A 6,138-nucleotide genomic window follows, 5' to 3' on the forward strand; every position below is an offset into this window, starting at 1 on the left:
CTGTTCTGGGCTCTTCGCGCTATATGGCGCAGTTACATATTCGGTCGAGGTTAGAAACACTTATCGCACGGTTACATCGCTTACATTATGATCCTGTAATCCTTGAACAAGCACTTGTGCCACATTTTGGGTCTTTTCTTACAGATTTTAAATCAGAAGAAAGACAAAGCCCTCATAATGATACCCTGATGAATTTCTTCTCCTGCTGTGCACTTATTTATTCATCACTCAAGCTGCGTAGTTGGAATAAAACAGACAAAACAAAACAAACCTGCTGTTACTATTAATTAGTTTATTTTGATCCATCCATTAAACAAATCTTTCAAACATGTACAGTAGATATGTCCTTGACAAAAGAAACGGGAGCTTATGTCATTTTTCTCTATTATTTTTGCATCATGTGCAAGCCCTTGAAGAGTTCTGTTAGTCCTTAGGATGTGGATGCTTAAAAGTTCAGGAAGCACTCTGGATTCTTGCAGAAAAGTTGAGGCGTGAGGGACGAGCACGCTGAAGAGCAAAGAGAAAAATCAATTATTACATGAAAAGCAACCAGTACTGCATTCTTTGGGCATCTTGTGAAATCACAGTCGACCTTGTGAAATAGTTTGAGACATCGCAACGCGCATGTGGAGGATATAAAAGTGGCAATAAGAAGATGCATCCCTTTTTATAGGAAGCAAAAAAAAAGAAAAACAAGTGCAGAACGTTTTCCATAACGCTGAAAAAAATGGGAAATTAAACGCAGTCAAAGAACGGAGCAACATCTGAAGTGTAATTACGAGAGGAAACATAATTTGTCGTTAATTTACCTGCCGGTGTAAACAAAGAAACATCAATCTCGCGCCCTGGGCGGCTGGTAGTACGCCTGCGTGGGTCTGGAGCGCCTCGGCTGTCCATCACCCCCGCGGCGAAACTCCAGCGAACTGTCGTAGTAGCCGTCATCTTCCTCCTGCAGATTTGACATAATTGTGACGGTGCCCACTGCTTATAATCAAACCAGACTGCATAAATATTTGATCGGCTTTCCGCACATCAGAGGAACGCAGTTTGATTGCTGCTTTTAACCACAGTACCAGCCAGGATGCTGATATCGATAATAAAGTAATTATAAAGGACCGCTTACCATCATGTCGTCGGGAACGGGTCTGATGTTATGCAGGAGGACCTCTTCACAGTTTCCGTAGTCGCTGAACACGACGACCGCCGTGGAGCCAGAGGGATGCACGGCGTCTATCCTGGCGTGGTAATACTGGCAGACACAATGAGAGAAACAAAAAAATGGTTTCCATACATGCAAAAACAAACATATGCGTCATTTAAGTCATGGCAAAGAAACAAAAAGGTAATCCAAGCTTCATTTGTGGTATCAAGCAGGCTAAAGAGAAAAGAGAAACTCATGACTTTTCTACAATCATTGCTTAGACTCAGGGAAGCTAAGGAATACCTTGTTGTCTTCCCAGTACAGAGCCAGGCAGGCGTTTCCAGGTTTCCACACGTGTTCAGTGGCGTAACCTCTCTCTGTTCCCCGACATCCCTGACCTCGGCCCGGCCCTGGCCTCCGTTTGGAGCCCTGGTTGTTATGAGCGTTCCTTCTGGGCTGCTGCTCCCTGCTTTGAGGACAGGGTGGGTTTATTGGCTTGATGGGCCCAGTCCTTCTATGTTCAAAGTCTCCATTTTGGAAGTGTGACGGATCCCCCGTTATATTCCGGGAGCCTTGTGGTAACCCCACTTCCTGGGGAGTTCCTGAGCTCCCCCCTCTCGGGTTAAAGTTCGACGGCCCGCCGTCCCTTTGTTTGTCAAAGAGGTCCGAGTTTGGCCGCTCGGGTCTCCCTTTTCTCCTGTTGTTGCTGGCTTCTTCGTTTCTTTCTGGGCGTTTATAATTCCCTCGCCCGTCTACTTCCCCTCCTGCGGGGTTACTGGGTTTAGCGGTGGGGGGGTTTTCTTTGACGCCTCTCCTGTGAGGCGGTCCGGTCATACTGCCGCCGTTCTCGCTCCGGGGCCGTTGGTGGTAAGCGCCGCTGAATTCAGTCTGCTGCTGAGATTCTTTTAAATGTGGCAGAGGGGACATAATGGTAGAGGGAACACTCTGTTCGTCCCTGATTTCTCTCCGGTCGTTCTGCGCTCGGTCCGATGCGCTCCGTGGCCATTTCTCCTGGCCCCTCCACTGCGGGGCCGGGGCCGACGTTTGAGGCGTCGTGGAGTTTGCGGCTGGCTCCTGGCCAGGTTTGGGGAAATCTGTGTCCTTGTGAAAGCGAGGTGGTCTCTCGTTCCTCTGTTGCCTGTGGTCACTGTGCGGGAACTTGGTCTGGAGCGGGTCTTTGGCGGGATAGTTTGAGTTGGAAAAATGGGGTTTGTTCTCGTACTGCCTCTGCGGCGCCTGAGTCTTTGGCTCTGAGAAAACAAACCGAGGAAAGATCAGAGTCATCACAATAACTTCTCTTCCACTCCAGTGTTTCAGGCATTTACACGCAGGTTAAACTTTTTCTTATTGTTGACTGAGAGAACCGATTACCCACCATCGATGGAAAAAGCTCCCATCTTGGACTCTAGAAAATCAAATAGGGTGCTCGGTCCAGACGGTCTTCCTCCAGCGCCGTCCTCCTCATCTTCATTTCTCGACCTGCCTCTGCCCCTTCCTCTGGCTGCAGACAACCCCCAAAAAAATTATTATACAGCAAAATTAGGAAGTGTGATTAGAGAAATTAAACTGTGTTATATTTGCTGTATGTTCTTCTGTTTTTCCCGTTAATTTTGATAAATGCGTCAGCAAATGACCCCCATCACCGAAAAGGGAAAACTGGAATAAAGCTTTAGGCCAATGTTTCTGAATATATAAATGTTATGTCCATGTTATGGCCAACACAATTACAGGGAAGACTCCTGACCAGCGGACAGTCACTGACACGCCATGGGGAGGATGAGCCCCAAAGTCAGTGCTAAAAAAAAGCTGCTAAAGAGTGTTGGAATAATTCATGCTAGTGGAAGGTTGAGTGGAAGGAAAACCGTAGCCTTAAGAGGAATGTGAAGTAAACCCAATCCAGTAACTCGAGGGAGATTTGCATGGTGTGGACTGCAGCTGGTGTTGGAACCACCACAATTATATTCAGGGTTTGAGCTAAAACTGTGGCAAATCCTTGTATTAACCCCCGCGTGCAACAGACAAGACATCAAAGGCATCTTTTGCATTTCCCTTGGAAATCAAGATCAGGGCCTGAGAAATGGGGGAGTGGTACAGAAGTGAAGATGCTTGGGGTGCATTGTGAAATATCCACAGTCAGTGATGATTTGGGGAGCCATCTCCCCCTGGTGTTGGTCCGCTGGGCTTTGTCAACAAATTAAGGATATTAAGGAAACTGTAAAGGGAATTTCTACAGCATTTCTCTATGCCAACAAGTTTTATTGGGATCCTGATTTAATTTTCCTGCTTACAATGTAATGACCCTGTTATTACTGTGCTTGACTGGCCATAAACTCTCCTGACATAAACCCCCACAGAGAATCTACGGCTCATTGCCTCCATGCCACGCCGCACTGATGCAGTGATTCATGCAAAAGGAGGCCCAACCAAGCTCTGAGCGCAGCTCCTGCGCAGTAAAGCTCCTGTACATCCTTTTCAGACACACACACACACTTTTATTGGTCTTCTGTAATATTACACTTTCAGAAACTACATTTTTGGTCTGTAAATCAGAATTATCCAAATTAACTGAAATACATGCTTGAAATATATCACTGAAATTACCTATGATGCAGTTGAAATATATCTGTATGTATCATGAATTAAGTATCTGAAATATCTCCTAATTCTCATCACCGAATGTTTTCTTATAAAACTGATACAGCAAAATTAAAAAAAAACAGTCTAATGCTTCCCCATTAGTTTAAAGGTTGTGGGGTTTTGCACATATGATGTTTCAGATTACGCTCGTTTCTGTAGGAATTTGGAAAAGGGTCACAGATGTGTATATTTATTCAAGCGTGTGCAGAAATCTTTATTATTACTTTTGATCAGAGAGAGAATGATTTATGTACAACGCGACAACAAAATGCTTTCATAAGACGCTCTGTGTGGTTCAACAAGTCTCAAGTTGCTGCAGGGCGATTTTCAGAGCGGCAAAAAACAACAAAATGCCTGAAGTGAAACAATATCTAACTGAAACACCATTGCGTGCTTGGAGGGGAGAGAAAGGCAGGATTCCAGAGTGTATGCAGGTCTTGATAAATGAACTAAAACCCACAGCACAGCCATAGTGGACCTTTAATTAGGCTGCTGGTGACTTTCAGTGCATTTCAGGGACCGCCACGTTGCTACTCAACCTTTTCCTAACCTCTGCCAACTTTGTAGAGCCAAGAAGCACTGCAGGGCACGGGATATTATCTGTGCGCCTCGGTGTGTGCATGTGTGTGTGTGTGTGTGTGTGTGGATGAACCTCTAAGTTGTGGCTTGTAAGGCTCAGGGACCACCGGACCAGGTCTGCTGCCGGAAGCGCCGGTCAGTAGGCTGTTTAGTGCTACTTCAAGGTTGTTATTGTTATCCATCAGAGCCTGTCGGGCAGCCTCCCTATTAAAGCCCATCTCCATGATGTCTCTCAGAGCACGCTCGTCCACCTAGACACCGGATGCGAGGAGAGGAAAAAAATAAATGGAAACTGCAAATGAAAGGGTATTTGCATAAATCTTAAAATAATAAAGTAAAAAGCCAAAAAACAGGAAGTTGGGGGTTGTGTTTTGCTGCGGACTGATGTTGCGACGTTTTAACAGACTTTGAAGCCAGCCTGCGTCACAAACTGCTCCGTTTATTTCTGTTTGAAAAGCCGAAGCCGTGGACTGGAAACAACCAGAAACACGAAACAAACCAAGATAAATTGACCGCGGCTCGAGTTCATTTAGCCCCAGTTCATTCACATTTTTTTTTTTTTCCAATATCCTAATCAATGCCTTACTCAGCCTCTGGACCATAAAATAGAAGCTCAGTCAAGATCAAAGAGCCAAAAAGGACCACTAATCAGGCTCCAGTGAGGGGAAAAAAACAATTTTAAATTATTGATGCATGTTAATAGAGATAGGGTTGTTTTTTTTAAGGATATTTTTCCCATACGCCTAAATCATATTTATCTCCTCACCAGGTCTCTATAGTTCCCATCTTGTCTGCTCTCTGTTCTTTCCACCCGGTCTTCTCGCCTCCTCTGCTGGTGAGAGTCTCTGCTCGGGAGAACGACGCGGCGTTGGATAAATTACTGCCTGCGTTTCCTCCACCACCAAATGTGCGAGGGCCCTGAGGAGAGGCAAGGATGGAAAAAAACAAACAACCATTAGAGACAATGAGAGCAGCAGGGAGGGATGGAGAAAACCAATCAAAACATAAAGTTTGTAGCTGATGTGTGCAATTATGACTTTTATTTCAAAGAGTGGCAACGAATAATTTAGGTTAACCTGAATGTCAATAAGTTTCATGTACTTAAATGTAGCGACAATTTAGCAGCTTGTGCTAAGAAGTTGCAATCACATATGAGAAACGGTGTGATTGTTTTAGCGCATGAAGAACAACGGTAGGAGAACGCCAATGTTCAACAAATGGAACACAAGCGGAGAGGCGTTAATTATTAGTTAAACAAGAACAAATACAAGCTACTGCTTCAGACGAGCAGAAAACGGCAACATGCAGAATTTATGGCGGGTTTACTCACTTCTTTGGTCTTCGAGACTTCAGCTATAGCTGCCCCGTCCGCTGCTTTCGAAAACTCGTTCTCGTCGGCGCTTTCATCACGTTTTGAGTCTGCAGGGTTTTCCTCTGGTCCAGCTCTCTGGTGTCTACGTCATCCTTTCTTCCGCACTTCTGTCGGGAGGTCAAGACCGCGCAGCCTTTAAATTGGCAAGCAGTTTCTATACTACACGGCTTTCTATATACAGAAAGGTCAACTTTAGGCATTAGGGGAAATTAAATCTGTCGTAATCAGTGGAACTTGCCTATTCTCAACGAAAATGTAAGTATGGTGTGATGCATAGTTCCAAATGTATCATCGCCCTAAAACATTTGAACATTTGTGGAACTTGAATGACTCTAAGCTGCACCTCAACGGCTACAGATGAGGTTAAGACTACAGCTTTTATATTCTATTCTACACCAAAGCAGATTTT

The 6,138-nt window shown here is 44.9% G+C and overlaps 1 pseudogene; it reads right to left on the reverse strand.

The window, feature by feature from the left end:
• Positions 1-270: 270 nt before the first annotated feature.
• LOC118562830 lies at positions 271-5,929 on the reverse strand (annotated as a pseudogene).
• Between the last annotated feature and the right edge of the window lie 209 nt (positions 5,930-6,138).

The sequence above is a fragment of the Fundulus heteroclitus genome, chromosome 4 (assembly GCF_011125445.2).
Source record: "Fundulus heteroclitus isolate FHET01 chromosome 4, MU-UCD_Fhet_4.1, whole genome shotgun sequence".
Taxonomy (NCBI): Eukaryota; Metazoa; Chordata; class Actinopteri; order Cyprinodontiformes; family Fundulidae; genus Fundulus; species Fundulus heteroclitus.